At 40.0% G+C, this 22305-nt stretch overlaps 1 protein-coding gene across 1 annotated transcript in view; it reads right to left on the bottom strand.

Annotated features, from left to right (window-relative positions):
- LOC126470132 (tRNA (guanine(6)-N2)-methyltransferase THUMP3-like) overlaps positions 1 to 22305 on the bottom strand; it is a 121153-nt gene that overhangs the window by 66198 nt on the left and 32650 nt on the right. The gene's annotated exons all lie outside the window — the stretch shown is intronic.

Raw genomic sequence — 22305 nt, 5'->3', positions numbered from 1 at the left:
TGGGTACCACCAGCTCAATTTCAGTTTTAGTGAAAGACAACACCTCGGACTTGTTGGTTAGGGGGATCAGTATAACACCCTGAGTCGTCCCCTATTCCCATTTACCCTGTAGAGGATGCCTAGCTCTACCACTGAAGCACCACTTACTGTCAAATGGATAGGTAATGACAGATGCTGCACTTTCTGCAGAGGAGACAGGATCCACAGGCCCGAGGATAGTGCTCGATGTACCTTTGGTACCAGCACCATAGGTAGACGATTCTCAGGAGCTCTTCTAACACACCGATTTACAGCAACTGTTAATCGTTTGCAGAAGTCATGGCGATTTCCAGCTGCTTACGAATGTCAATGAATTCATTCTGTGTTAGAGAACAGCAGTCACAGCAGGGCTGCATTTTGGCTGGCGCAATGTAATACAGGACCGAGAACAAATAAGTAGGCCTGCTGATAATCTTTTAATCTGTTGAGCTAAAGAAATTACTAATTCCCTATAAGAACTAAAGCAAATACACAAAATGAGACTGCTATTAAGGCAACTGAAAAACCTGTGGAAACAAGATTTCTATTAAACATAAAAGCCTGTGGCAAAAATTACTAGTTCCCTAAAACTTTTGTAGGTTTATTATATGAGGGTCATTTAGAAAGTAAAGAACATTTTGGTTTTACATTTGACCGCGTCCCCCACCACCACCGTCGACCGACCATTTCAGTTTGGCGGCAGCTGCAGTCCAATACGGTTGCTTACTGCTTGCGATTTTAAAATGTTTTATTGATGATCCTGCCAAGTGTGAGGTGTGGTATTATCTGCTTCTTAAATGCACAGATCATCAAACCCATCCAAATTTAAACACACATTGCTGATGTTTACAGTAATGTGATAAATGAAGCATCAGTTCATAAGTGGTGTATTACATTTAACGGGGGACAGAAGAATGTTCACAATGATGATTAAGGCTGGCCCTCTGGTGGCTGATGGATTCTCCGCAAGGATTGAAGCAAAAATTCAAGATGACAGGCATTTCACAATTAGTCGACTGCACTCATTCTTTCCAAACATTTCAAGAATTGTGTTGTACGAGATTGGTAGTGCACATCTGGGCTATAAAAAACATGTGTGCCAGGTGGGTTCCTCGAATTTTGTCAGACAAGCACAAAACCAAACAAATGGCAGCTGTTTTGACATTTCTCAGTCGCTACGAAAAGGATGGTGGTGAATTTTTTAATCACATTGTGACTGGTGATGAGACTTTGATATTACATTTCACACCAGAAACAAAGCGTCGATCAATGGAATGGCATCATTTGCAACCCCAAAACAAATTTTGAACCATCAGAAATATTACAGCTACAGTGTTTTGGGACTGTAAGGGTGTCCTGCTCATCGACTACATGCCTAAAGGTGAGACCATAAATTCAACAGCCTACTGTCATATGCATCAATTGCTTCGTCGAACCATTAAAAACAAGCCGTGCAGAACGCTAACCTGTGGAGTCATCATACAGGAGTCATTGATACAGGATATGGTCTGTGATGTAGATGTGTCAAAAATTTCCTTTCAGAAGACTCTTCTCAACCACGTGCAATTTTTGGACAGGTATTCTCATGCAATAAAGAAGTTCCCTGGTAATCACTCATCACTTGTTACCATGACGAGCCCAATGAATTTTATGTAACAATTCAAAGTATACATAGACACTGATGATGTCTCATCAAAACAATACTTCATTGAAAAATGGTCCTTTTCTGTCCTAGAAAGTGGTTGTCCTGATATGTTGGGTAAAGATGAAGTCTTGAATATTTCCTTTGATGATAAATAATATTTGAATGGCATGACTGTTGATTGTTACTTACTCTTAAGTGTATGGCAAATCAAAATGTCTACCTTGCCACAAATACCTGTGCCAGGAAATGTCTTCACTAGTCCATATGATTCTGTAAATCAACCTACAGTATCTCCAGTAAGCCAGTTAATAAGCTTGACAGGGTATAAAGATTATTATAACATATGAGAGAAACTCCTGTCCAGTACAAAAAGAGAGCGGCACAAGGAAATTAAACAGGACTACCTTAAACTGTAATCTCAGCTGCCTTAAATGTCCTATAAATAGAAAAGAATGAACATCAGCACCAGCACTGATGAGGCCCACTTTTTCAATTCTTACTAAAACAATGAAAGAAAAACTTTTCTGTATAAACTGTGTTATTATTGCTAAAAATATTCTCCTTTAAAATTTATACATTGTTGCATCTGTTCAAACAAATTCTGTGGACTTGTTTCCTATTCTGATATTGGTACCACAAAAAAACATGGATTACAAAGGATTCCACAGCTTCTTGGGATGATTAAAACCTCTTCACTCATTTTTTGTTTGACAGGGAACAAAAAGAAGTCATTATGCAATTAATCAGATTAATATGGGGAAACTGACATTAATTATGTGTTTTCATTCATCAAATAATAAATTATTTTACAGCTGGCGTTGTCATAATGAAGAACAATGCAACATTTTCAGGTTTTTCCAGATTTCATCAATGACTGGTGGCAAACAAATTTTTGTATACCATTCAGCCTTAATTGTTCTTTAGTTCTCTAAAGCAATGATTACAATATGTTTACTGTTATCAAAGACACAAGAAATCAGTTTCTTGGAAGTGCTTCACAAGCAAACCACTGTGTTGATTTCAGAACACCCAAACAGATGAACGTTGCAGTTTCTGAAAAGTCTGAATGTACCAAAGATTTGTCTCATATTACAATGTACTATAAAGATTTTGCATTCCCTAGTCAAATTTTTTGACCATTTCTTTACACCGAAAAACACGAGCCTCTTTCTGAGGCTTGAACAAATTGTACTGTATCCATCATGAGCAGATCATTTTCACAGAGAAATATTCATGCAAAAGCTAATGTACAGCTATCTTCAATATGACTAAAGATAAACATCTCATCTTTATCAGAAACAAATATCATTTCCAATCATTGGAAGGGCAACCACAGAATTGTTACTATTCTGTGCAATGTTGGAATTCTGACTTTCTCACCACAACACAGAGCCAGTACTCTTACTACTTACTTTAAATTGATGATAATATGTCCCTCTTACTGTACTACAAAAATATTGGTGACACTGAAACTGACGTTTTGCAGTTAAGTGCAGTTTTTATCTGCTGGTGATGCCACAGTAATGTAAACTTATGTACCTCTGTACCTTCAGACCTTACATCGCAATGACTTTTCAATTTGGACACCCATAACAAAACAAATTGAATTTTTGGAAACTTTCTCATGTTCCAGCATTCCTATTGAGTCTTTGAATGGCTCTAAAAATGTCACGAGTTCTTTTGCAGTGTTTTTGTGATAGCCAGTAAGTTTTTCAGAAACACATTTCTTGCATCAAGCTTGTCTGCATATAATTCCTTTGCCAGTTTTCTTCATGAAACGGACACTGTCTTTAGCAACATAAGCCACTGAACAAACCACTTCCTGCCCATTTATTAAATAATCGTCATCCAACACGTGCTTCAGCACTGCATTCAAAACGTGTAATGCATGCATAATGCTAAAAGGATTGCAGGGTCTTGCATATATTAGTGCCTTGGTCAGTGGCAAATGAAATATTAAAATGCTGGGGATTTACTCCTAACAATTTGACAATGTTTCCTCGGATGTAGTTCTTAATAAATTACTCATATTATTTTTCCTTCTCACGAAAGTGAGTTGTTGCCAATAGCATATTTCACAGTACATAACCTTGACAAGCAAAGTTTCCAGTACTACATATGTAACACATTTTCTGATATCTATCATTCATCCCTATGATCCCGATAACGCTGGGCATCATACCAGCTCGTATTTCATCAACTCGTCTTTCACTGTTTTGTGTTACAATCATATAGCATGAGGCAAAATATTAGAAACATCTACATGTTCCATTTCTGAACTGACACTTACAAGCTACTGACAAAGTGCGAAATCCTACACCTAATGTTAATGTAAATGGACAAAGGTCTCAGACGCACATTCCTATGCACCTTTCTAATTACTGCAACTTTCACTGAAACTGCTAATGCTTCAGGACTTACAACACGTTGCCACATTCTGCAGACATGTCCCTTCAGATCTGTGGTAGCAGATCTGAGAGATAGGAGAGCAGAGCACTTGTCACACTACATGTACCCGACATCCGTATCAGTCACTAATGAAAATCTCTCCCAAACATTGTTACGAGTACTGTATTTCCCATTCAGGATTTTTTTAAAATCAAATTTCACTTTTGCACTCTCCATCTCATGTTGATGTGCCAGCAGGTGACTAAGAGGCACTTGGATAACTACAGTAGATGACCGGGTAATTCGAGTGTGTGATGTGCTGTGGAAGTAAAGTGTGGCTGTCCCCTCAGTCCAAAGTGGCTGTACTGACACCAGACAGACTTAAGCGAAACTAAATGCATCAAGCAACATGAGTGAACATAAACATCAGATGCAGATCTCTAATATGTACAAAACAGTTGTGTATTTCAGTTCAAACAACAGATTACTTTGATTTTATATGTGCTCTTTACATATTTGAAACTGCCCTCTTGGCGCTGAAACCAATAATACTCATCAAAATTATCTTTTGTTGATGACTTGAATAAATAATCATCTTAGTTCATTACCTGTTGCTGAGTGAATTTCTCTAAGACAATATGTCTGCCATATATCAGATTACGGGAATGTCAGTCACCAAAATAGAGCGCCCCCCCCCCCTCCCCCCACACACACACATACACACTAGCAGGAAAAGGGGACCTACAGTTTAACGTGGAATCTGAACAACATGTCATTCTTGGCAACTCCTCACATCATTGAAAGGTGAAAGGCTAGATTAAAGGCAGACTGGAAATTTCCATGGTCTGACCAGGATTCTATCCCACAACCTCTTTATCATTAAACCACCAGGCCCAACATATGTCTGCCCTGACAAAGTTATATACAATAAACAATTTTATAGAATGGATTTATAAGATAACTACCGGAGAGTAGTTTTTTAGAAACAAATAGTAAAGAAATGTGTGTAAGTCACATAGTTATGATCAGATACTGAATAGGACAAAAAGAGGTGTATGCCCTTTAATTAACTTAAAGTACTTAGTGGTGAAAGCTTTTCATAAGCTATGTACAATAAAAAGAAGGAACGATGATTTGGTCTTAGTGCTGCCTAAATTGTGAGTTTACTGGGGAAAGCGTGGGGAAGGAAATCAGCACTGCCCCTTTCAAAGAACCATCCTGACATTCATCTTAAACAACTTAGGGAAGTTAAAAAAAATAATAAATAAAATAAAATCTGCAATCAGACCCAGAGGACACCACCACCAATTGGCCGCTGAATCACCCTATGCCACATGGTATCATTCAGATGTTGTATGGAGGGTATAACATCCTCATTGCATATGCTACTAATACTTCATTCATGCATTTCTGGTGAACATCACTATTTTTGCTATTTGTATTTTGATGTACCATGAGAATAAGTTATATAATTACTTATGTTGTATGTGACATCAACATCTAGGGGTTGACATTTATTAATAATCTTGATTAAAGTATAAATTGTGCATGGTTTCTTTTATCATCGCTGAAGTACAGGGTGATTATAATAAAAGTTAAACTTTCAAACCGCTGTAGAAATAACACCACTGGTCAGAATGGAGTCAAACTGGAATGGAATATTATAGGAGAAAGGGGGAAAACGTTTGGCAGAAGGAAAATAAATAGTTACAAAATTTAGCAATAGATGGCACTGTAAGCATCATAATTCAATAGTGGTCGACTACAAATAACAAATGAATCATACAACAATGCGTTTGATGCTAAACGAACCGTATTACTCAGTGTGCATGGGTGTACAGGTGTGATACTGTTAGTTACGTAAGCCCATCCACCACGACAAGGTTATATCACACTGGATGGGAAAAATCAGTTTTTAATTGTCCTGAGGCCAAAAACCACATAAAAAGCATCATTCACATTGATTTTTAATTGTCCTGAGGCCAAAAACTGCATAAAAAGTATCAATCAAAATCATATTGTATTACTAATTCCCGTGTGACTGGCACAAAACATGTTCAATATGCTGTCCACCGTTTTCAGCTGAAATTGAGAAACAGCATGTTCCACAACTGATCGAAGTGTTTCAGGGGTCACGTTCAGAATGTGTTGTGCAAAGCGGGCCTTCAATGCAGCCAAGTTTCCAATCAGAAGACTGAACACAACATCTTTCAGATAGCCCCACAGCCAGAAGTCACACAGATCAAGATCAGATGATCAGAACGGCCAGGTTGTAGGGAATTGGCACCTGATAATTCTAGCATTTCCAAAATGGTGATTCAGCAGCTGCTTAACTGGATTTGCAATGTGCAGAGATGTGCCATCTTGCATAAAAATGATCCCATCCACACATCCACCCTGTTGCAGAGCTGGAATGACATTTTTTGCGCAAAAGGCACTCGTAGCGCTTACCAGTGACGGTACAGATAACAGGACCAGAAGCACCTGTCTCTTTGAAAAATATGGCCCTATGATAAATGATACCATAAACCTGAACCACACAGTGACCTTTTTCAGGATGAAGTGCTACTATTTGATTTGCGAGTGGATTTTCCGTTGCCCATATTCAACAATTCTGTCTACTGACATATCCTGTCAGATGAAACTGGGCTTCGTCTGTCCACAAAATTGGATTTTACGCACCATGCTCACGAGTATGTCCAATGTTCGAGCAATTCTCTGTGCACTACACATTTGCACACCACCACTTGTCTCCTCCTGCATTGCTGTGGCCACTGCTTGCACTGACGTCAAATCAATTCGTTTCCTCCCTCTACCAGGCTGCACACCAAAAGAACCTGTCTTTTCAAATTTCCGAATCATTTTCTCCAGGCCCACGGTAGTCATCGGAGCAATGCCTTTTTTCAAACCTTTCAGTGTCCAGAACTTCTGCAAAGCGATGTGTGCACAGTCATCATTCTTGTAATACAGCTTTACAAGCAGAGCATGGTCCTGCATTGAGACAGTCATGGCAAATGTCACAGACACGAAAGGAGGAAAAGCCATGTAATCGGTGTGTTTACACCAACTTCAGTGAGTCGTGCACATGACAGGTGTTTTCATTTACGTATTCTGACACATACAGGGCCATCTACTGATCAATTTTCACACTATTTTTTTCTTCTACCATATGTTTTCCCCCTTCTCCAATAATATTCCATTGCAATTTGACGTCATTCTGACCAGTGGTGTAATTTCTACTATGTTTTGAAAGTTTAACTTTAATTATAATCACCCTGTGCAATGCTGACTTTTAATTTTGACACTTACTTATTCTTATGTTCACTTATCACAAGACTGTTCACAAACACTTACCCAAGCACACTCCGCTTTAGAGTGAAAATTTCATTCTAGAAACATCCCCCAGGTTGTGGCTAAGCCACATCTCCACAATATCCTTTCTTTCAGGAGTGCTAGTTCTGCAAGGTTTGCAGGAGAGCTTCTGTAAAGTTTGGAAGGTAGGAGACAAGGTACTGACAGAAGTAAAGCTGTGAGGATGGGGCGTGAGTCGTGCTTGGGTAGCTCAGTTGGTAGAGCACTTGCCCGCGAAAGGCAAAGGTCCCGAGTTCGAGTCCCGGTCCAGCACACAGTTTTAATCTGCCAGGAAGTTTCATATCAGTGCAGACTCCACTGTAGAGTGAAAATTTCATTCTAGACCTCACATCATTAACAGTTTTTAAATGAAAGAGAAGAATTTACATGCACACCTTCTCATAGAAATAAAACAATGCATATAGAAGCTTCTGTAAGTCAAATTGGTAATTGATACCATTTCTGATTTTAAGAATAAAGAAACATTTTAATGAAGATATATTTTTTTGTATGCAAAATTTACAGTTTTATAATATAAACAAAAGCTATTTAACTGTTATGAAAAAAATTCAATAATTTTCAAATATGCCACGTGTAAAGGACAGAGTATATTTAGCTTTTACAAAATATAGAATTATTTATGAAAAAGTTAAGTTGTTTTTTGAACATAATGACAGTTTTCCATTTGCTAAACAACAAATTTACAGGCAAGTATTTGTTATGACTGGTATCAAGAAAAAAATACGTTTTGCATTGATACAAACTCTGTTTTGAATCTAGGTCATTATAAAAAGAAATTTGTAGGATAATTAATTTTCATAGCACAACATTATCTCACAGAAACATGTAAAGATATTATTTCATCATGGACAAATTTGGAAGGGAATAAAATTTTGTAAATGCACCAATGTATTGCATAATTATGTAAGAAACATGAATCTCATAATGAGAGCTTCTGTAAAGTTTGGAAGGTAGGAGACGAGGTACTGGCGGAAGTAAAGCTGTGAGGACGGGGCGTGAGTCGTGCTTGAGTAGCTCAGTTGGTAGAGCACTTGCCCGCGAAAGGCAAACGTCCCGAGTTCGAGTCTCGGTCCGGCACACAGTTTTAATCTGCCAGGAAGTTTCATGAATCTCATACTTTGTAACTGAAAACTGGAATAAGCATTACCAAAAAAGGAGGTGGGATCGCAAACTTCAGTTAACCCGAGAAGTTGCTGTAAATCTTGGTTTGTTGTGAGAGGCATGGGGTCAGCACACTGTTCTCCAGACCACTGTCACTTAATAGACCTTAGAGAAACCACACCATCCAATCAAAAATATCTGGACACCCCCATGTAAGACAGAATTGATCGTTACATGTCAGGACAGACAGACTTGCCCACACAAAAGGAGGTGGGGAGTACTGCGTTGTCAGTAGAGAAGCAGTAACAGCAGAATGAGTTGGTCAGGAGAATGTGGACCAATCATTGGATGTCACCTGTGTAACAAATCCATCACAGACATTTCAATGTTGGTGATGTGACTGTGAAGTGGAAATGCAAAGGAACAACCACAGTTAAACCAAGACCAGGTGGACCTCATTTGTTAACGGACGGGGACTGTCAAGCATTCCAGAGAGGAAGTAGTGTTAAGTTAAGGGGTGTTTTTTGTGGTCCCCTTATTGCACTTAAGAAAATGCAACCCACAGAAGGATAAGCACACATTTCACAACATTCAGTACTGTGTACAGTAGAGGAACCGTTCAAAGATGATGACTGTATCAACATGACAATGCACCCTGTCATAAAACAGTATCTGTGAGGCAATGGTCTGTGGACAATAACATTCAAGAAATTGACTGGCTTGTCCAGGACCTTGACCTGAACCCAATGGAATACCTTTGGAATGAGTTAGAACTTTGACTTTGCTTAAGATCACAGCATTCATCATCACTACCTCCTCTGGCTTTGGCTCTTGAGGAAGAATGGGCTACCATTCCTCCACAGACATTCAGACACCTCACTGTAAGTGTCTCCAGCAAAGTTTCAAGCTATCATAAAGATATCCAGATAATTTTGATCAGATAGTGTGTTTTACATTAAGTAGCTCCTCAATTAGTATCACATGTCTGAGTGTACCCCAGGCCAACCCCTCAGCAAGAAAAATCCCCGACAGTATGGAAACTGAACCCAGGCCCCCCATGGGACAGACGAGCTGACCACTCAGCTGTGGAGGTGGACATTTAGGGACATTAGAGAAAACCTAAATCTGGATGGCTGGATGGCCATTTGAACTATACCCTCCTGCATCCAAGTCCAGTGACTTACCACAGCATCACTTTGTTTTGTGTGTGTAATACAGTGGGTGCTTTTTAAATCACCACAACTTATTGCTGGCCTCATATTTGATCTTCAGGAGTAGTTTCTCAGTTATTAAGGCAATTTACTCACTTCTGAATGAAAATAATAGAATTTTTTGGGCAAAAAACATATCTGGCTATGTTTTGTAAACAAAGGAGGGGGGGGGGGGGGGGGGAGGAGGAGGAGGAGGAGGAGGAGGAGGAGGAGGAGATTAGTGTTTAACATCCCGTCAACAACAAGGTCATTAGATACCGAGTGCAAGCTCCGATTAGAGAAGGATGGAGAAGGAAAGTGGCTGTGCCCTCTCAAAAGAACCATCCTGGTGTTTGCCTGAAGCAATTTTGGGAAATCATGGAAAACCTAAGTCAGAATGGCTGGATGCAAGTTTGAACCATTGTCCTCCCGAATGTGAGTCAAGGATGCTAACCACTGCACTACCCTGCTCGGTCATTTTGATACACGCGTTCCTTTAATAACTACTATATTGTAGTGTCCGAGTTTAGGCCATCTTGATATGATCCTCTTGATGTAAAGGTTGTCACATTGGCTGATGTCAGTTCTACTGGTTCCTACCCAAAGGTATTTAAAGCTGTTGCTTCTTTCCTTTCTACCAAAGTCTGACATCATCGTCACCATCATCAGTCATAATTTATTTACTTGGGCTGCTCATGCAGCTTAATATGAAGCACGCTAACTTGAAAGAAAGGGAGGTGAGCCACATCTGAATTGAATGCGTGTAGATCAATGACTACTGACCTGATATATTGGTCAGCCTTGGTGTTATTTTTAGATAGTTTTCCTCACTAGTTTAGGCAAGAGCTGGTCTTCTCCTCAATCTAAACAGCAAAAGTGTGATACACAAACAGTTAAAATGCAATAACAAATTGAATAAAAATTACCCACTGTGGCAACACAAAGGATGTCTGCTCATAAAGTTTAACATAAAGCACAATTTGCCAAATCATTAAAACAAAGAACCCTATATGATGGAAAAAATGCCAGGAATGAGACAAATTCCTAATTAATTACTTATTTAGCAGTCATGTCAGGCAAATTAAGACATAGACTAAAGAACATATCATTAAATGTCAAGGGAAAAAAGTCAAAACTAAAAAAAAAAATTTCAAGTGCCTTTGGTGAAGATGTGAGGGGACCCTCTATAGCACACGTGGGAAGACACAAACTTTAGTTTACTAGATGCTCTATATTTAAAGTAGTGACACATTCCATATCTATGTGACAAAAGGCACATCCAGTTTTGATATCTTACTCATTTTTCTATAATCTGTTCACTAGCTTACATTCTTTGTGGAGATTTCAGGACTATGGCAAAGATCTTTCAGACTTATTGTACAATGTATCTCAAATGTCAGCCATGTTCCTACAGTTATTTGAAAATTCACATTTTTTTCCTCTACTTGTAGCCTGCTTCTTGTTTTCTGCCATTTTGTTCCTGAACTGTTAGCTGTTGGGGCATTCCTAGTGTGGTACTTCTCTAAAAGTTGTGAGGGATGCAATACAAGACAAATATAAGAAGTTAATATCTGACTAGCATCTGTTATGTTGCATGTGAAACGTGCAGTACTTAGCTGCTACATTATTGGAGATAAATAACTGTCTCAATGTAAATACGGAGAGTTAGTTTGGCAGTAGGTGTGTACAATTAAAACCACCATCACCAGAATCATCCAGAAGAACAATTGGCTCATACTATGATTTAAGAGACAGAGTGCCTGAAATGGTAGTAATGCACTGATTTTATGTCATTTAGAGGGTGCCTCAGTTTCTAATTCTGCAGGTTTATTTCAAACAATATGAAACTTGTCTGCCTTTAGCTGTTAATGTACAATGTGTTTAACATCCCTAGTTTCTGGATTTTCATTTGGGGCTACTACTAGGTCCATATGGTATGTCAGCCATCAGAAGCATGCAGTATACAATGTGTGGTGTCACCGCCAGACACCACACTTGCTAGGTGGTAGCTTAAATCGGCCACGGTCCATTTAGTACATGTCGGACCCGCGTGTCGCCACTGTGTGATCGCAGACCTAGCGCCACCACAAGGCAGGTCTTGAGAGACGATATAGCACTCGCCCCAGTTGTACGAGGAGATTGCTAGCGACCATACGGACGAAGCCTTCCTCTCATTTGCCGAGAGCCAGTTAGAATAGCCTTCTGCTAAGTCCATGGCTACGACCTAGCAAGGCGCCATTAGCCTTACCTACTTTGAGAGTTATAGTATAAATGTCTCAAGAAGAATGCTGTAGTCATCAAATAATAAAGTTAAGTATAAAGCAGCTACGTACTTTTCTTGCTACCATTCAATAGTTATCCTGTTCCAGAATTGACGCCCGTCGGCGTGAGTGTGTACGCGTGCCTTTCTATCGGCTACCCGTCACTGTGGACTGGCTGCCTTGTCAGTCCACTTCACAATGGCATAAAAAAAGGACAACCACTAATCATACAGAGGAAGCAATGATCTATAGACAAGAACAAACACCTGGCATTAAACACTATAGCCCAACTTTTGAATATTCATTCTCCATCAAAATACCTATCCATAGACATAGCTATCACTCATAAAATTTTACAGCTTAAATGATGTGACTAGATATCTAGAAAGGAGTGAGTAAGATGAAAATGTAAGATGCAGACATGGGTAGTTGCATGTTGCACACAAGAATGAAGAGGAAATTTGGGTGGGGAAGAAGATTGCTAAGAAAACTAGACAGCTGAAACACGAACTAAGTGAGGAGGGGTTTAATGAGATTTGTAGACCTACAACTGTAATCTTGGAATGGATGAAAAATATCAGCCAACTAGTTATATAACTGGTTGTCTGATATTTTTCATCCTTTCCGTGACTATCACTTTACAATCACTGTTTACAGTCATGGTCAAGATTAGATAAATAAAACAAATGTAAGGTAACAGAGAAATACAACAGTGGTGGAGGAACAGGAAATGAGATAGAAACAGGAGCAACAAATTAGGGAGAAGAGAAAGATGGAGATGAAAGAGAAAGCAAAAATGAATGATGTACTGGAGGGACAATATCCATACATGCATTTCAGAGAAGCTAGTGGAGAATGTTTTGCAGAAAAGCATACTCTGCTTTGACCATCATCTTGTGAATCCCATTCATACTCTGTGGATTGCAAACTGGTGCTCGTGTACACATACAAAGTAGTGTAGTGATTACAGCATGGCTGCTTTCCTAGGTAGACCCATTTCTAATGAGATAAAACTACACCAGTAACAGTTACGGAATAGTCTTCACTGGATGAGTTCATGGAACAGGTCTTGAACCCGAGTTTTTTGTACGGATAGGGCAAGGGGTCAGGAACAGGAGAGGCATATGAATGGACAAGTTACAATTATGGGAAAACTAGGAAGCATTTGAGTGAGTACATTCTTCATTTTAAGATAAGCTGAAAGCCCTGGCAAAGGATGTGGTTCAGTCATTTCAGTCCAGGATTGTATTATGTATGAAAGGATGTAGGGAGAGGATGCTCCTTGGTAGATGTTTAGCAGTGCTAAGGAAAATTGGGAAGGTATGATGGAAGATCTGTTTGTGACAAGGAGTTGACAGGCCTACATCATATTAGGAGAGGGCTTGGTTATCATTGTAGATGAAATATCCGAAACAAGACTAGAGGCAGGATAGGAAGGGTGGAGGGCAGCTATGTTAGTGTGGAAGCAGCAGTAGCTATCAATGTGGAGATACTGTTAGTGACTGGTTGCTTTAATGCAAACAGAAGAACTTAGAGGACCATAATAGACATGAGATGAACTAGGAGATTCAAGCTTTCAGTCCAGCTGAGAGTCACGTCCAGGAGCTCGGTCATTAAGAACACTGCTTGCATACGGCAAGAGCCTGAATTTTAATCTGGACCGGAGATATGATTACTCAGGAAATTTCTAGGACACAAAAGTGGACATTCATGAAGTGGGCTTTACAACCAGAAAGAATCAAGTATCATAGATGTAGTGACGCCACCTGATGTTACCATGGAAACTGAGTAGCTGCTGCAACATTACTATCAACCATTGTGGTGTCACTTCTCAGACGCTGTTGATCTTCAGGCACAACATATGATGGGATCACATCAGACTACAGCACTGAAACTGGCCCATGGTTGGCCTAAGCAATTATGATGCAAGCAGTGGAGCGTGGGCCACAAGTTTTATCGTAGTGGCTATGGTATTATTCTGGTGAACTCTACTTGTAATATACAGAACTGTGATATGGGTAGTACTAGACGTTGCTTGGGAATATGAACTTCTGATAACTTGCACTGTTCCTTATACAGGCATCCCTTGTTGTGAATGAACTCCATTGTCTGCATGAGTAGATCTCCTTTTTACAAAAGTGACAACAACTTGGGACCTGTTAAGTGTGCAAATCAGACTTTGAAAATTTTTGTACTTGAGCAAGAGTATGTGGGTTTCTCAACCATGGAGAACCTACAACTCCCCACGCAAACCACACACCATTATCTGGAGCTAACGACAGCTATATTATGGGCAGTGCAAATGTTAGCAATAGATCAAAAATGTCTTCCATACCACCCCTGTTTATAGCATTTCTGCCTTTTAATGAACAGTGTGATGTTTAACAGCAACAATTGCAGTTGTATTTTTTGGCTTGTCAGATTTCCGATATGGAAAGGCAAAAGGCCATGTTCTTGTCAGCAAATCCCGTACTGTATCAACTAACAGAAAAACTGGAGTTCTTGACAAATTTGGCAGAACTTGAGCTACCTACAACATTTTCTTTATTGCAAGAACATTTTTCAACAAGTAAACACATTATCGCAACTAGGCTACAGTTTTGGCTGTAAAAAAAGTGTCCTAATCAATCTTACACAGGCTGGGCCCCCAACCTACAGAGATTAAGAACTGCAGGCAGAACTACACCAACTCTTAAATCAGTTATTGGGGAAATCAGGTCCATCGCTGATAGAAGTAATGTGAATAGCTAAAGATTACAAAACAGCTTGCACAGATCAAAGTGTGTTTCAAATGGAAGAAGACATGGCAGTTAGCTTTCCGGTACAGTCATGTGGGACGTCACTACACCTCCGGTGGGGCCTTCACCTGATCTGCAGCTAGTGCAGCCCTGTAAACAACTGTACTGGTGGCGACAAGGCACACTAACTGTTGTGCAATTGCCTAGCTGTAAATACTGTTTCCTGCACCACGCGCACAGCCCGCAGTGCTGCTGCGAACACACCCCATCCTGTGGTAGTGAACCAACTGAGTTTGCAATTTATGGAAGGCCTGACTTCTCAAAACATGTCCCAGAAAAAGTACTTGGAAGCATTCATAATGAACATCCTGTGAGGTTACTCCTGGACACTGATGCATCTGTGTCACTGTTAAACCAATCGACTTACTTAATTTTAGGACTGCCACCACTGTAGGCAGCTGAGACAAATCTTTGGGTTGATGGACATCATCATGTGCCTATACATTTTACTTATAACTAAGTCAATTGTCCAGTAAGTTTTCTAGTGGCAGTTGACCCAAAAAGGGGTAATGTCTCTGGGATGGACACTTTCCAACATGTGGATTTATGATTCATGAAATAGTGCACATCATTCAGTCCAAAGAGCCTTGCACTGCCTTGAAGCTTTTCTGTGACAAATAAAAGCAAATGTTCTCATCTGACCTAGGCTGACAACTGATTTCAAAGTTCTCATCTTTCTTTAAATAACAGCAGCTCCATGTTTTGAAGAAACCCGCCTGGTGCCCTAGCGCTTAAGAACAGCCTCAAAATTGAAATTCTGTGGTGATTTCAAAGTAATGATAACACACGTGCTGAAGGGGAAACTTATCCTCTACCTACCCCAGATGAACTATTTGCAAAATTAAGCCATGGCATTTTATTCAGTAAAATTGATGTTGCAAGGGCATATTTTCAAATCCTCTTGATGAAGCATCACAAACTTAGCTTGTGCTAAACAAGTCACAAGGCCTTTACCATTACAATCATTTACCTTTCAGAATCTCTTAAGTCACCCACCATATTATTTCAACACTTCATGGATTAACAAGTACAGGACATTCTCAACTGTACAGCTTACCCTGACAATATTTTGGTCACAGGTATAATTTAAGAGGATCACCTTCACAACTCTGAGCTTTTGTTTCAAAGGCTGCCAGCAAGAGGTGTTCCACATTTGGGGTTTAAACTCTAAGCAAATGGACTGCTGGAAGCAACCAAGGATTATATTGTGATGATTGATAAAATTCAGCCCCCATGAATGTCAAAGATTTAAAAATATTTCTAGGTAAGGACAACTATTATACCTGATTGATTACAAACCCAGCAGAATTCTCTTGGGCACTGGACCAGATACCACCTGAGATGAATGTTCCAAATGGTTACCAAACTTTAAAAGATTGCCTTAAGCAGGGTGGTTGGTTGGTGCTTTAGGGCGCAAAACTGTTACGGTTATAAGTGCCCGTATCATAATGTAGGAAAAGACAAGTAATTTGGGGCAAAAAAAAAAAGCAAAAACTCTATCAAGCAACTTTAAAAGAGGAGTAGCTAAGGACAAGGACAACCCTAGGGAAAATTCCTTAAAACATAATTGAGATGATCCCTGTGGGGGTGGGGGGAGGGGAGGGGAAGGGGGGGGGGGGGGAGGGGGTCAAATTTGCTTTGACATGCTGCTATGGCAAGTAAAAAGCAAGTCGCAATCAACAAAATGTGTGTCATTTGCTAAAACATCTGACAAAGTAGATGGCAAACATAGATGTAAACATAAACAGCTAAAAAATGGGCAATGGTCTAGAAAGTGGTGCACCGTCAAGGGTTGAGAGCAGCAGACACAGAGTGGGGCAGGGTCACCACTTAATAAATAGTGGTGACTAAAATGACAGTGTCCTATACGCAGCTGGGCTAAAATGACTGCCTCGCAAAATGAGGCCCAATAGGAAGTCGACCATTGTTTAATGTCCTGGAGTTTGTACCCCTGGAGAGAAGACCATTGTGCACTCCAAAGTGATACTACTTGCCAACAGACAGTGACACTAGGATCATCCAAAGGAACAGAATGACTAGCAAGCTGGGGAGGAGAGCTGCAGCCTTTGCAGCAGCACCAGCAGCCTTGATCCCTGGCACACCATGATCAGGAACTCATGGGCACACTATGTTGGCTCCCCCTACAGTGAGTGAGTGGAGGCATTCTTGGGTCCGTTATATTAAAGGGTGGACTGCATACACACAAAAAAGGCCCTGAAGAGCAGTGAGTGAATCTGAGCAGATGACGCAACTTGAAAGTTGGTGTGCCTCATAAAGAGCACAGAGCTCCACAGTAAAAATTGAACACTGCTAAAAAAGCCGACATTGAAAAAGATTGTCGTCAATTACAATAGCACATCTGACACAACAGTGATCTTGGTACTATCGGTGTAGATGACGACACTGTCCCAAACTGCATGCGAAGAGCAAGAAACTCACTGCAATAAACCAAGTCAGGAAGTCCGAAATGAACACACACCTCAGCACAAAGCCAGGGTGGTGAAATGCTTGCACCTGTGGAGAACATGGTAGGTAGCATAAAGCAAAGCTCTCGAAGCAGCAAATGAAAGCGAACTCCAGGAGGCAACAGAGAAGATGGGTGCAGCCCCTACTGGGGGGTCAAGGGAATCGTCAAAAAAGGGACCACAGCATGGATGACCGAGCATAGAAGACAGACAGCTCGTATAATGACTGAGGAGAACATCCCACCAGTAGGACAACGGTAAGTCAGGAGCCTCAGCATAAAGACTTCCAATGGGACTAGTACAGATAGATGAATGTGTGGATGAATATACGAGACATCCATAATCCAGTTTCAAATGGACAAGGGACCAGTATAAATGGAGGAGGTGGTCCAATCTGCTAGGTAAGAGACGTGGGAAGACCAACAGAGTTTCCAATCAAACATGAGTCCCAAGAATTTCGTTGTGTCAACAAATGGAAAAAGGAATGGGCTGAGACATAGGGATGAGGGAAGAAACTTCCCACATCACCAGAAGTTCATACAGACAGTCCTGTCAGTGGAAAAGCAGAAGCCATATGCTCCAGGAGTAAAGATGATCAAGACATCACTCAAGACCAGTGGTGAATACATATGGGGGTGCAAGTGTAACACAAGTAGGCCGTGTGTTAAAATAATGACAGTGCCTGTTCAATAGTGCCACACATACCGTATTATTCTGCAAGAACTGTGTGGTTAGGTTTTTACTGCTCACAGATGTTCAACGGTAAACTATTGAAGCAGTATGCTGACGTTTACCTGCAAACTATTAATGAGGCTTCTCAAAAGTTAACCAATAGTGAACTGGCCATATTAACTGTGTAACATTGGGGGAGGGGGGGGGGGGGAGGGGTTGAACAGTGAAAGTAAAGAACTGTGAAACGCAACTGTCAGCTACACCATTTACAGTAGTCAGTGTTGAACATCCAGTCCTCATTTTTCAGCCAGTATAACAATGCAGTATGTCAACACCGAGAACAATCAACAAAGAAATAAAGCAGGCGAACGTCACAAGTGCCTATGGACTCCACATTGGGCATTAGTGAGGAGATTCCAAGACTCAAGCCACCACACCAGCCCACCATTAATCATATGTTCCATCAAGCTGCAGATGCTACTGATGAGGTAAATTGAGCAGAAGCTGGAAGAAAGGTGCTTGTCCTTACCAGGCTTAGGTATGGAAATAACAATGGCCTCATGCTGGCGACTGGGCAATGTGTGATCTGTCCAAATGTGGTTATATGTATGGAGGAGAAAACATAGGCACTGACGAGATAGGTGTAGCAACATCAGAATGCGAATGCTGCCCAGTCCTGGAGCGGATGCCTGGGACTAAGAGACTGCATGTTTAAGCTCCCTCACAGTAAAAGCACTGCTGTAACATTCACAATTCTTGGAAGAGAAAGACAGCGCCCTTGCCTCCGCTGCCCGTTTCACAGGGAGGAAGGAAGGATGGTGGTGGGTGGCACCTTTACCACTCTTACTGACTCTCTTTCCTATTCAATTCACAAATGGAGTCTGAAAAAAAAAGACAATCTATATGCCTCCATGCAAGCCCGAATCTCTTATTTTGTCTTCACAGTCCTACTACAAAATGTAGATTGGCGGGAGTGGAATTATTCTGCAGTCAGTCCCAAACATTAGTTATCTAATTTTTTTCAATAATGCTTTGTGAAATGATCATTATCTTCCCTCCAGAGATTCCCATTTAAGTTCATGAAGCACCTCTGCAATACTTGGGTGTTCATAGAACATACTAATAGCAAATCTAGCAGCCCACATTTGAATCGCTTCAATAGGCAAGCTGAGTTTCACAAGAACAGTGCTGTCCAAATGCATGCTGATTTGTTGACAGAAGTTTTCTGCTTCAAGGAAATTTACTACATTCTGACTTAGAATATGCTCAAGAATTCTGCAGCAAACTGATAAGGATATTGGTCTGCAATTTTGCGAGTATATTCTTTTACCATTCATATATACACGAGTCACTAGCACTTTTTCCATTCATTTAGGACTTCGTGGTGGGCAACAGATTTGCAATAAATTCAAGCTTGGTAAGGGGCCTGCTGAAAAACTGAATGCTGTAAAATCAAACTGGGATTCCATCTGGACCCAGCAACTTATTTGTTTTTAACACTTTCAGTTGCCTCTCAAGTCAGGGATGCCTGTTTCTAATTCTTCCATACAGGAGTTTGTGCAATGGTCAGATGATGGTATGTATGAATGATTTTTTTTAAAATGTGAAATTTAAAACTTCAGGTTCCCTTTTGATGTCTTCTACTGCCACAGCAGACTGGTTGACGAGTGACTGGACAGAAGCCTTTGACCAGCTTAGTCTCAGTTAATGAATCAAAATCGCACATAAAAATGCTTAGTGATCATACTGACACTAAAGCATAAGATGATAGAGAGAAGGCAAAGATAATGGATTCAGTGCTTCAGAACTGTTTGACTACATTAGACTGCAATACAATTCCCCCTTTCAAGCATAGCATCAACACTGAAATAGATTTTGAGATAATTGATTGTGCAACGAGATACTTACCACTACAGCAAAAAAGCATTTGAAGAGATTGAAAAAAGTTTTCAAGAAAAGTCAATGAATAGACATGCACACAGATATGCACTACTATAGAACTATATATATGACAATATGTTGCACAGTCACAGAACATGTTTTACACTCATGTATTCCTCTGAAGAAATGAACAATGATGGTCTTGTAAAACTCAGCTTGCTCTGCTTATCCATGAGGGCTACAAGACAGTAAATAATGGCACCCAGGTATATCAAAAGCCTTCCGGAAGTCAAAGAAGAAAACCCTCACTCATCTAATTTCTGAGTACTGTGTATGTGACCTTAACCAAGACAGAGCAGATCTGAGGAAGAGCAGCTCATTTAACTACTAGTTTGTTTAGTAAATGCAAGAGTGTTATGGAATTGCTCATTGGTCTCAAATGGTACATGCTACAAGAGGGGTTTACTGTTAACTACATGGGCCAGCTGTTTTTGAATTTACAAATAATGGTTTTACAGGCAATTACAAAAGAAATTTAAGAGAAAAACACTCTGGAACAGCACGTATCATGGCACACAAAAGGGCAACTGTAAGAGATGAAGAGATCAGATATGATTACTAAAATAACATTTGTGAGATACATATAAGATGGAGCACAGAGTACAGAAGAAAAATAAATTGGTATAATGTTTAATGTCACTACCAGAATTATCACAGAGGAATAAAAACCAAAAGATAGGCGCAATTATTTGAAAGGAGCTACAGGGCTGTAATTAACACCATAACAAAATAGTTAAATAAGTGCAACAAAAATAGAAATGAAGTAATTTGATTATAGATATAGTTTCTAAAAACAAGACGACAACACCTATAAGAATAAGTGAAAAATATAAACACAGTTAATATCAGTAACAGTATTTACAATGGAAAAGTATGTAAGCTAGAACAATCAAACTGTTGCTTAATTTTGTTTAATGTTTTGCAGCCCTGTACTCATCAGTAGTGGCAGGTCATTTGCCCTCTTCACATATTTATAAAGAGAAACTTGAGACAAAATTAGTCTGTTCAATTACTTTACATGGTACTGCTGCTGTTACTACATTTGTGACTACATCTACATCCTCCGCAAGCCTCCATATGGTGCATGGTGGAGAGTACGTCGTGCCAATACTAGCCATTTCCTTTCCTGCTCCACTCGCAAAAGGAACGGGAGGAAGATGATCATCTGCATGCTTACTTAGGAACCCTAATTTCTCTTTCCTTCCATCTGTGGTGCTTACCCAAAATGTACATTGGCAGCAGTTGAATCATTCTGCAGTTAGCTTCAAATGTCGGTTCTCTAAATTTTCACAATAGTGCTTCACAGATAGAAAGTCGTCTTCCCTCCAGGAATTCCCATTTGAGTTCACAAAGCATCTCTGTAATACTAGCATGCCGGTCGAACCAACTAGTAATAAATCTAGCAGTATATCTTCAATGTCTTCCTTAATTCAACTAGTTGGGGATCACAAATATCTGAGCAGTAGTGAAGACTGGGTCATATGAGTGTTCTATACACTATCCACTTTATAGATGAGCTACACTTTCCTAAAATTTTCCCAATAAACCAAAGTCTAGCATCCATCTTCCCTACTACTGTCCTTATGTGACCATTCCATTTCATGTCATTCTGCAGTGTTACACTTAAATATTCAATCAATGTGACTGTGTCAGGCAACACACTACTAATGCTGTATTCAAACATTACGAGATTGTTTTTCCAACTCATCTGCATTAATTTATGTTTTTCTACAGCTACAGCAAGCTGCCACTCACCATACCAACTAGAACTTTTGTATAAGTCATCTTGAACCCTCCTCCAGTCACTCAACAACAATATCTTCCTCTACACCACACTATCATCAGCAAACAGCGGCAGATTGCTGCTCACCATATCCATCAGATCATTTACACATATAGAGAATAAGAGTGGCTCTATCACACTTCCCCTGAGCACTCCTTATCCCTTTGTCCCTGAGGAACACTCGCAGTCAAGGACAACATACTCGGTTCTATTACTTAAGATGTCTTTGAGCCACTTACATATTGGGGAACCTATTTTGTATGCCTGTATCTTCGTTAACAGTCTGCAGTGGGGCACCTTGTAAAATGCTTTCCACACGTCTAGGAATCTGCCTGTTGCTCTTCATCCATGCTTTGTCAGACATCGTGTGCAAAAAGTACAAGCTGAGTTTTGCATGAGCAATACACTCTAAATCTGTGCTGATCTGTAGACAGAAGCATTTCCTTCTCATGGAAATTTACAATATTCAAACTAGAATATGATCATGAAATCTGCTACAAATCAAGGTTATGGACATTGGTCTGTAATTATGAGGGCCCATTCTTTTACGTTTCTTATGTACAGTAATTACCTGCATTTATTTCCAGTCATTTTGGACTTTGCACTGAGTGAGCAATCCATGATAAATGCAAGCTAAGGGGCCAATGCCACAGTGTACTCTCTAAAACTAA

The sequence above is a fragment of the Schistocerca serialis genome, chromosome 3 (genome assembly GCF_023864345.2).
Source record: "Schistocerca serialis cubense isolate TAMUIC-IGC-003099 chromosome 3, iqSchSeri2.2, whole genome shotgun sequence".
NCBI lineage: Eukaryota > Metazoa > Arthropoda > Insecta > Orthoptera > Acrididae > Schistocerca > Schistocerca serialis.
The sequence above is the reverse complement of the archived record's forward strand: the minus strand, read 5'-3'. Positions and strand labels throughout refer to the sequence as shown.